Here is a 10,665-nt window from a genome sequence, read left to right on the forward strand (position 1 = left end):
CACTGGGGCAGCAGCTGCTCTCTGGGCTCCCATGGATCTCCTGCTTTGGGGTGATTTCACCCCAGCCAGAGCTGGGTACTGCCTTTCCCCACCTGCCAGCCCCAGGGGCCAGGTCTGCTTGTGGGGCTGGCACGGTGTGACAGACCTGGGTGAGCAGACACCGCCTCAGGCTGCTGCTCAAGCTGCCTAGTGGGGTACAGGCACTGGTGGCCATCTGGCTGAGGTTTTCATGAAATGTGTCTGGGTTTTTGTGGGATTCTCACTCCAAGAAACAGGGAGGAGAGGGAGGTGGCATGCGGGGGAGCAATCTGGAGTGAATTACTGGAAGATCTCCTCTATTTTATAGGTGAGACACCAGCGGAGGACTGTAGATCAAAGCCTTTTGTTTTAGCATGGGACTCCAAGATTTGCTGTTTGTACAAGTCCTCATCCCAATCCTGCTCCTCTGTTTCAAGGATTTACATAAATCTCCATTACTTTGTCTTTTTTATTTGCTCTTCTCTAGATTCCGTCTTCTGTTTTGCCATTGGAAGGTGAAAAATTTGAGCTGAACTTTATGCAGAGGGGAGCAGGGGGAGAGCTCCATGAGCAAACACCTGTGAGAGAGCTGTGATGAGACCTGTGTGTCTCCAGCTGTGGCCAGGAAGCCCCTGGCAGCAGTGCTTCTGCAGGACAATGGAAGATGAGTGCTGCCCTCCATCTTTCATAAGCATTCTTTTTCATCTCTTTCCCTCTGAGAGAGAAAGGTGCTTTCCTCCACACATTAATACCTGTCAGCTTCAGAGCCAGACAGCTGTGAAAAATCTCTTTCCTTTCTTCTTCCTCCAAATTCCTTCCTCAGGATGGTGATAGTGCTTCAGAGGAGCAATTAGAAATGTTTGCTTAGGAGGAAGAATGGGATTCAGTTGTCTGGGAGTGAGAGCTTCAGATGCTTTGGGTTCTTGTTCTTTTCCTACCTCTCACTTGCTAAATTTTGGGCAGGGAGTGACTCTGTAGAACATCCTCTGACTATTGCTGATGCCTGGAAGATGCTTGTCCTTAGAGAAAGTGGACAAAGACACATTGCTGCTGCAGCTCCAAAGGGCCAAACACCACAGTTGCATGTCCAGCTGCTTTTGTGAGAAACATTTTGTTTCTCTGACAACTTTTCCTTCCTCCACAAAAAAAAACCCCAAACAAACAAACCAAACCAAACCAAGCAAAACAAAAGAACAAAATTTTATTAGGGAGAATTTTGATGAAATATGTAAATTCCAGAGCTATCTTTCCACTCAAAACTGTTTTGACACAATTTTCAACAATTGATTTGGGTCTAGATAGGGAGTTATGATTAGACAGTGGTTTATTTATGCCATTTTTCTTTTCCCAGGCTAGAGGAAGGGCTGAGAAATTGGTGGGGCTGACCTGATAGTGCCTGTCTGCAGTGCAGAATTTGCAGTGGAAGTCTCAGGGCACCCTTTTCCTCCCAAAAACTGTGCTGCAAAGCTGGTAGGCAGGAAGAAAACTACCAAAGAGCAATTAGCTTCATTCTCTACATTGCACATTTCCCTTTTAGGTGTCATCACCTTTCTGAGCAAGGACCTAATCTGAGTGTTCTCCTCAGGAAGGAAAAAACCCAAACAAACTGTATTTCTTACAGCCCATGTTTGGGCAAACTCTGACCAGCAGAGTAAGCAGAGTACACCTTATCCAGTTTGATGCATCCCCACCAGGAGCTCAGGTGAGGGCCACCTAGGTAAGCACCACACACAAATAAGTTGCACAGTTCCAGGCAAGGGTTTTGGCTCTGCTTTCTCAGCTCTGTTTCAAGGCAGTAACATTTCAGGGGAAGCCAAGACCCACAAAATGACCCATGTGGAGCAGTAGTACACCTTGGTTGGTGCTGCTCCAGGCAGGACAAGACATTTGCCTGGAAACCCTCTCTGCTTGGTGGAATTAAAGAGTATCTTACAGCCAATCCCCATGATCTGTAGAAAGATCAGATCACCATTATCTTGGGTTTCTGTGGTTGAGATGACCCCCAAGGTATTAGAAAGTCTTTTTTTTCCCAGCTCTGCGACCAAAGAAGAAGTCAAGATTCCTCTTGGTTCTGCTTTTCAAGGTTGTTTATTTTTTCTTATCTATTACATTCTTTCTCTGACCTGCTGAGATCTCTCCAGCAGGTCGGGTTGTGGCACAGGGACTGCCCTTGGGGTGGTGTTAACTTTTTATACTACAAACTACATGTATTTTATTTACAATAATTTTCCAATGCCTATGTTAGACAGTTTGTCTCTACTCTAAACCAATCCAAAAGTGCCACCATCACAGCAGAAGATGGAGGGCAAGAAGAAGAAGGAGACAGACAGGATACACCCAGATTCCTCCATCTTGCTTCTTGAACCCCCATTCTAAAACCCCACAATTCTACTTTTTCACCCTGTGACAAATTAACTATAATACTCTCGTGGCTTGTAAATATTCACACAAAGTTGGTAATTGTTTCCATGGGTTAAAATCGAAGGCACAGGTGGTTTTGACTCTGTGCCAAGGTCTCTGAGCCCCCTGCCAGGGTCTCGAGTCCTCCAGGGCAGCCAGAGGAATGTCCTGGGTCCCAACACCATTAGGGGATCAACAGCTTCAGGAGCAAGCAGACATGCCTGAACACAGCCAGGTGCAGTCAGTGCATCCAGCTGCAGCTGCATGGAGCTTCTCCCTTTTTATCCCTGTTCTGGTCTGATAGCTTTTTTCATATCCTTTGCCTTCATGTAAACAACCACATGGGTTGCAACAGAATAAACAAAAATCAAGCCCTTGAATGTCATTGCTTCCCAGGAAAGGGACCAACGTGGAGCTCCATGTGCAGCACTGCAGGCACAGCCACCTTTGCTGGGGCTCTGCCCTAGCAGGGGCTGCAGCCACCTGCATGTCCTTGGGAGCCTGCTTGCCTTTGAGAGATACAGCAGCAGGGGAAGTCTGACTGTCACTGTAAAAGGGATCCATCTCTTGTTTAACTCTGAAGCTGCCTGACTCACAGGGGAACCTCTTCCTCTCCACGGAATCCAAACAGACTGGAAATGTGTGTTTTTAGGCTGGAGTGTTTTGAAACGCTTTAAAAATGCAAACTATCCATAAATGCAAACTGATTGCAAACCTGCAGCTTGAAGCAGAGGCAACAAGAAGCAAAACCCCAGTGCAATCAGTGCAATTTATTTTAAAATGTTTTGTCTGTTTCCATTTAAAGCATTTAAATAACCACACTGGTACCTCTACACCCACCTGCTGTGCACCTGCTGCTACCCCAGCCCAGCTCTCCAGCTGCCAAGAGCTCCAAATATTTCCAACCTCGATGTAGAGTGTTAATTTCAACATGCTGCCTACTGGAAGCTGTGGTCCTAGAGCACACCAAGCAATGAGGCTCTGGACTGCTTCACTGAGCTTGATTTAGTTGCTTGAGACCAGGCATCACCAAGACCGAGTTCCCTTTGTTCACTTGGAGCTGTGGCTCGGGGTAAATAATTTCCTAGTTTAGTTAAGAAGGCAGCTCAAACTCTGCCAGAGTGGGATCCCACATGTGATGGCAGGGCTTCAAAAGAAAATGCTGCTGACAGTGGGCTCACTCTGTTTTCCCATTATCCAAGCTGCATCCGTGGTGACACCAGGGTGATGCTCCAGGGCCGAGGCTGGGAAAGAGCAGGGGGTTGGCACATGGTGGTGGTTTTCATCTGGTGTCCCCTGCCAAGCCCACCAGGTCACCCTGTCCCTGAGCTGTGGGCCATTTTCTCCTCAGTTAACTCACTCTGACAGTTCCAGCTGGTCCCAAGCCATCCTAATTAATGCCACATCTTTCCTGTTTCTCTCTGGCTTTCAAACACGTGCCCAGGCTCCCGCCAGCTCCCATCAGCCGCTCCCCTGGTGCCAGCAGAATGGCTGCAAGCCAGAGAAAGGACCAAGTGGTCTTGCACCAATGGTGCCAGGCCAGGCTTTGCGAGGTCTGATGGGACTGGTGTGTCACCTCTCACCTCAGAAGTTTGCTCTTGGACTCTGCAAAAGTGGGATCAAAGCCTCTCTGCATTGATGGCAGCTTCTCTGTCCTCTTCCACTGTTTCCTGACCAATTCAAAGGACCATGGAGAACCTGTGGGTGAGCTGGACTTGCTCTCCATCATTTATCAGAGTTGTTTCAAGCTCTCTACCCAGAGAGAGGACCTCTGCCATGCAAGAGGGTTGTCTCAGTGCTCCCACTTGTGTTCCCCTTTATTCTCCAAATTTACTTTCTTCCCTCCCATCCTCAGAGACAGTGCAATTAATAAAAAAAGACACCTGATGAAGGGTTTTCTTTGAGGAGACTGCAAAAAAAATTGTGGAGTACAACCTCTGTTTTGCTCTGTTTTGCTAAAATGGAGATAAAAGTCTGTCCAAACTCATTCCACACCTGGAGCTGAGAACTGCTTGAGGACTTCTCTGCAGGCATTCAAAGACCTGATTTATGACTACCAGGTTTTAGGTGAAATATTTTGTTCTACCTGATAGCAAAAGGGAAAGATTAGGCCCTTCAAACCCTGGCTCTTCCCAGGCACATTGAGGAAATGGACATATTCCTCTCACGTTTGGGGCTGACATTTCAACGTTGAGTTCAATGCTTGGGTTTAAGGATTTCTTTGGCACCTGGCTGGGATTTTATTGGGGTTGAAAGACAGAGCTTGTGAGTGTTTTATTAGCTGTTCCTTTACCTGTGAAAGGAACATCTCTTGTTTATTAGTTTAAGAGAAGTACAAATGATACATTGAGTTCTTGTTAACTTCCCCCAGTGCTCCAACACAATGGCAACTTAATCTCAGTGTAGGGTGCTCTCTGCAGCTGGAGAAGATTCCAAAATCATGGAGAAAAAAACCATGCAAACCTCCATCCCCTTGGGCAGGAGAAGCCTGTGACAGAGATGTTGCAGAGGGGCTGTGGACACTGGTGTAGGGATCTTGCAGGGCATCAAATAATTTTGACTAATAGCTGAATATGTTAAAAAAAAAAAAGTCTGAATCTCCTCATGGATAATTCACAAGCAGTAAATCAAACATTGTTTTGCTGGGAACATCTTGCCTTGGACTTTTTGCCACATGTATTCTGTGTATGTTGCCACCTGGAAGTTTAGTTGTCTGCATGTGTTTGGTGCCAACATCTCTATAAAATCCAAGGAAAATAAGCTGTGAAGAGCCAGAGAGCTTTTAAAAGAGGAATGCTTTACAGAGGAACAAAATACAGCATTGAAAAGACATCCAGCAGTTACTTCTTCTCTTGGGCTAGTTATGGTTTAAGATTTATTTGTTATGGGAGTAGTGAAGTTGGACCCCAGCTATTAATCCAAACCAGAGGGAGAGTGTTCAGCTGAGAAAAAATTTCCTACCTGCCAAGCTTCCCCCAACATTTTCCCTGTTTCCCTGCTCATGCTGTTGGGTTTAGCTGTATTTGTGTCCCAAGGGCCTATGATTTTTTAATTTCTCAGCAGGATTTAATATTTAAATTCTCTTCCTTTGCAGAGGAAGAAAGAAAGGAGAAATCATGGTGCTTGTGAGAAGGACCACAAGTGTAGAATCTCTTGGAGGGATGTAGGACAGAGCCAGCCTTGGTGAGGGCTCCCTGGGCTCCAGGGAGGTGATGGACACCAGTAAGGTGATGGTTCCAACATCCTCTGGACAACAAAGTCTCACCTGGAAATAGGTGTGATCCCTCAGTCCCAGCATCCTCATAACTGAGACTGGGCTGAGCATCTGGGTCAGGAATAAGGATTTGGAGGGAAGATTAGGGAATAAGAAGACAACAGGACTTGAATGGAAATATTTGTTTTGCCCAAGGATTTTCATTTATTTGATTCTCCTGGAAAAGCTGCAGCAGGCTCATTAGAAACCAGCTCAAGAATTGGTTTAATCTGCAGTCTCCTTTGCTCCTCTGGAAAGGGGCTGTTCCACCTCCTCCCCACTCCAGCCTAGTTCCCCAAACACTACCCACACAACAGAGATGAGGGTGGTTTTTAATGTTTAAGTTAACTGTTTTTAAAATATTTATTCATTACATGTCTGTTGGTGCCTCATTAGGGTGTTGGCTGAATGAATTATTTAATCTTTAATGAAAAAAGATGGGGAATATTTTCTCTTCCTATCTAAGTGCTGATTAAAATGAATCCCAGCACTGGGGGGGGGGGGCTTATGCAGTGGAGCCTGGGCTCTCCCCATTAGCTGGGTACCACACTTTCCCTTATTAGCCCATCTTTTCAAATAAGCTTTGATGCCCTTAGCTCCAGAATTTGCTCATCAATACCAGCCTCATGCCCAAACATTTAGAGAGCTCCAGCAAAGTTCCTCCATGGAGATTTCATACAGAACAACTCCCTGAGGGTGTGTAAGGGCCAGGAAGGTGGGGGACAAGGGGGCATTTCCTTTACTGATTCCCCAGTAAATTATTTCCACACAGGCCATGCTGCCTTTGTGCCTCACCCCATCCAGTTCATCAATGTGTGGCCCAGCTGCAATCTCCACTGCACTGCAGAGGTGGGGGGAAAAAAAGATTTTGTGCAAAATGAACGATGGCTGCCCCAGCTCATGTGAACCAAGGATGCAGGTTTGCTCCTGCACTGTGTCAGAAGATGCTGACAGGAGGCACCTTTTTTTCTCCTGCACCCTTGCAAGAGCTTAAACTCTAATGGCATCACATTCTAAAAATTAATGATAGCATCATTATAACCATTAGATTTGGGGTTTGCTGAGCTGACAGGCCTTGACTCGTCCCAGGGTATGGCTGCTGTAACCACCCTCTTGTGATGTGGTGATACAGCCTGGGAGGATGCTGTGTAAAATGGCAGAGGTCAGTGACCTGGGACTGCTGTGAGGAGCCATCCTGCCTGGCAAATCTCTTTTTGTGAGGATGGAGGAGAAGGGACAGAGATTTGTTTCAAAGCTTCCTTCAGGTAATGCTGGGTTCTGTCTGCTCTGCCCCTGTGAGTTCCTCAGGGTCAAAACTTGGCAATGCCAACTAATAAATAACCATGTTTTTAGAGGCTTTGCTAAGCTCTTTTTTGTAAAATAAGTCCAGAGAGGCTGTGCACAAAAGAGCTGTATCTCCCCAAGGACAGGCTGTGATCAGCCTTGCCATTTGTGCTCAGAGAGTATTGCCTTTTTAATAAACCAACATGATTTTATGGTATTGTTGTCATATAAGGAAAAAGAAAACAAATTATTGATTCTTTACTCACAAAGAGGTTGCTTTGCAGCCTCCCTGTAATACCTGCAATGATTTTGCAATATATAATGATTTGAAAAAAGGGACAAGGACAGTTCACCTGTGCTGTGACCATCCTCAGCAGTGCACTTTTATTGTTGTAGGAACACACAGTTTGCCTTACAGACCTGTGTAAGGGCTGTACAAGACCAGACAGAGTCAGAGCTTGTGCCATTTCCCTCCCTGGCTCTCTCCCCCACTGCCACTGCAACCTAGAGCAGCAGCCCTTGGAACAAACGTTATCCACCAGGCAAGCTGGGAATCTGGCACTGCTGGAGGAGACAGCAACTCCAACACCAGCACCTCTGCAGTCTGTGGCTTCAGTTTTCATGGAGCAAAACTGGATCTTGGAGGTGCCTCTTTTTGGTCCTGACTCAGGGGTGTCCTTCATTGTGGGAGCCTCTCTGCCCACTCTGGATGCAGATGTGCTGCAGAGTCAGCGTGCTGGGGAGGGAGGCCAGCTGGGAGGGGAGAAACAGACCTGCACTTTCCTGATCAGTTCAGGCATGGCCTAAGCTGTTTTCCACCCACAGCCAGGAAATCTGTGAGAGGGGAAGAAATTGGATTTCAGCCTCCCTGCTATGAAGCTGGAGCCCTAATCACTAACCTATCTCAGAAATGTAAATTTTGCAGAGTAACTCCTGAAGACCTGGTTTGCAGCACTCAGCTGGAGACAGAGCTCTCCCTGAGATGATTAAAACCTGATTTACAAGGCACGGTGGACAGATGGCATCTGTTTTCTGCAGTCAGTGGTCCCTACAGAATAAAAGAGGCAAACTTCAAGGCCATAGCTCTGCAAAGACAGAGAAATTATTGTCCATATCCATGCAGGTGCCTGCACTGACACATCTGCTCCCACCAAGCCAGCAAGGTACCTGCTTACCCTCCTTCCCCTGCCTCTCAGCATCCAAATGTTCCTTATTTCCAAGCCCTTCCCCTGCCCCACATCCCCTAAAGCAACTGTAAGGAGGTGGGCAAAAGCAATTAAAAGAGAGGACAGTGCCTGGCTGCCTTGTGGGGTGTGCAAGAGGCAGCTCCAGCAGGCAGGGGCAGGGAAGGGATAATGCTGCAGGCAAAGAAGGCAGTGTCTACCTAGAGCAATCAAAATGCCTCAGGAAGATGAGATCTTTTAGAAGGGTGAATGATGCAAAAGCATCACCAGGAGGGAGAGGCGGGGAAGGACTGAGCAGGTTTTCCCTCTGCATAGCCTGGGGCCAGGCTGGAATGGAGCCCCAGGATGTGAAGCCACATTGCCCAGCCAGGGGCATGGCTGTGCCTTTTTGGAGCGTTTTTTCCCCACCTCTTGAACTGAGATCAGGCTTGAAAAGGCCATGCCCAGCTGAAGTAGAGATACCTCCCCCACACTGGTTGTTTCCTGTTTCTGGAAGAGGGGTAAAACTGAAGGCAAGGAAGAGGCTGCAGCTGATTTGATGCCCCTGTATGGGCACTTAACCCTCCAGTTGAGCTCCTCAGCAAATTGCTCTGGCCTTTGATCTCTGCCCTCTTAGTTTACAACTTCAACTCAAATGGGCAGGATGAGCTCTTCCTGAACACCTAATTATGGCTCTTTCCATGTGATGCAATGTTTCATGCTCAGACAATAAAGTGTCTGACCTAACCTGTCCATTCTGTGCATAGATGTTGTGCCACCTCTCCCCCACACTCCAAACCAAGTAAAACCATGCTGAATTGCCTTAAATTTAATATAATCACCAATTCCCTGCTTCCAGACTATTTACTGTTGGCAAGGAGCAGAGCTGGCAGACCCTGGTGAACTGAACAAAAGCCATTTAAAAAGATTTGTCCCAGTTGTGGCAAATCTCAGCCTCCTGGTATCTTGTTGGCACCTAGATGTGCTTCCTAGAAGCCCAAATCTGCAGCTCAGCTTATTAGATCCCTTTTTTTCCCCAAGATTTAACTCAGAGGAGTCAAGAACTTGTTTCAGGGAAGGTCAAGGCAATAAACCTCCAATTGTTCATGTATATAAAGAGCCCAGGGATGTAACACGCTTTGCTTACTCCAAGCTTTCCCAGATGCCCAGAATGGGAAATTAAAACCAAATAAATGCAAAAATACAGCAACATTTACAGTGCAGCCTGCACCACTCTATCCACTCACCTCATCCTCAATAAAAACTACATTCCTGCTTAGATACAGCCAAACATTAAATCCAAGGGAGCAAAATTCACTGAAAAAGCAGGACTGGAAGAGGTGGTACCACACCTGCTCAAGCAGAGAGCCTGGCCAGCAGCACTATGGAGTCAGCATCCCTAGTGATGCTGGGTGTGGCCCAAGGGAATAAAAACTTGCTCAGCTCAGAAGAGGAGGAAATCTGAGGCAGGTCCTTCAGTCAGGAGTGAAGCAAAAACCCAGGGAAATTCCCATGGTGATAGTCTGGGGGTAGAAAACTACTCCTGTTTGGGAGAGGCTGTTCCCATCTTTGGCTTTCCTTGCTTACAAACCAGTGGATTCCAAAGCCCCGGAGCATGGTTGGATTTGTGTTATCTGCCAGTTGGATGCACACAGCTTTAGGAGATGTATCCTTTTAAAATCCATCCCAGGGACAGCTGCAGGGCCCATTCAAAATGTCCTGAACTTTATGAGTTCTCTGGAGCAGAGACAATCCTACCAAAGCAGCAGCTATCCAAAATATCCCTAGGGAAAAACTCCTGGACCTGACTGCCATTTGAGATCTTCAATCCAAAAATCCAGTGGCTGCTGTGCACCTGGGTCCCCATTTGGGTGCACACTAGGGTGGAAAGAGCCCTGGGTGCTGTGGCATTTTGTTCTTCAAGCAGCTGCTTGCTCTGTCTTGCTCATAACATAACGCTCTGCTTCCCTAAATCTAGATTTTTGTAGGGAAGAGAGAAATGGGGGCAGAAAAGGTGGAGATATAAAGTACAGCTGGGCAGATTAGGCTGCAAAGGAATTAGGGACTTAATGATGCTTTAGCAGCCTGAAATCTGCCAGTCCAGAGATGAAACTTGTAAGACGCTCTTGGCAAGCCCTGGGAAAAGACAGCCTGTCGAGCCAATGCCACCTGCTGGAGACAGCACTTGGACACCAAGATTCATGGCACCAGCTAAATTCATGGTTTTTAGTCATCAGTGTACCTAAAATCCCTCTTCTGAAGCTTGAAAACCTGAGCCCATGTCTATCAGAGCAGAGACCTCAGGAACCCACAAGCACAGCCCCTCTGCCATCCCCAGGAATGTTTAGTTTCTCCCACATTCCCTGTCTCCTTTCTTCCATTTGCCTTATCTGGCAGGTAATTATCCTTGCAGTGGTAATTGCTGCAGGAGCCATATGGGATGCATAAGCTGCTAATGCTGGGGGATTTTTTACAAATAATCATAAGACCTGTACATCATTGTTGCTGATATTGGCACAATTATCCCTGGTGTAAAAAGCAGCCAAA

The sequence above is a fragment of the Agelaius tricolor genome, unplaced genomic scaffold (genome assembly GCF_023055355.1).
Source record: "Agelaius tricolor isolate 1412-34295 unplaced genomic scaffold, bAgeTri1.0.p SCAF_6, whole genome shotgun sequence".
Lineage (NCBI taxonomy): Eukaryota > Metazoa > Chordata > Aves > Passeriformes > Icteridae > Agelaius > Agelaius tricolor.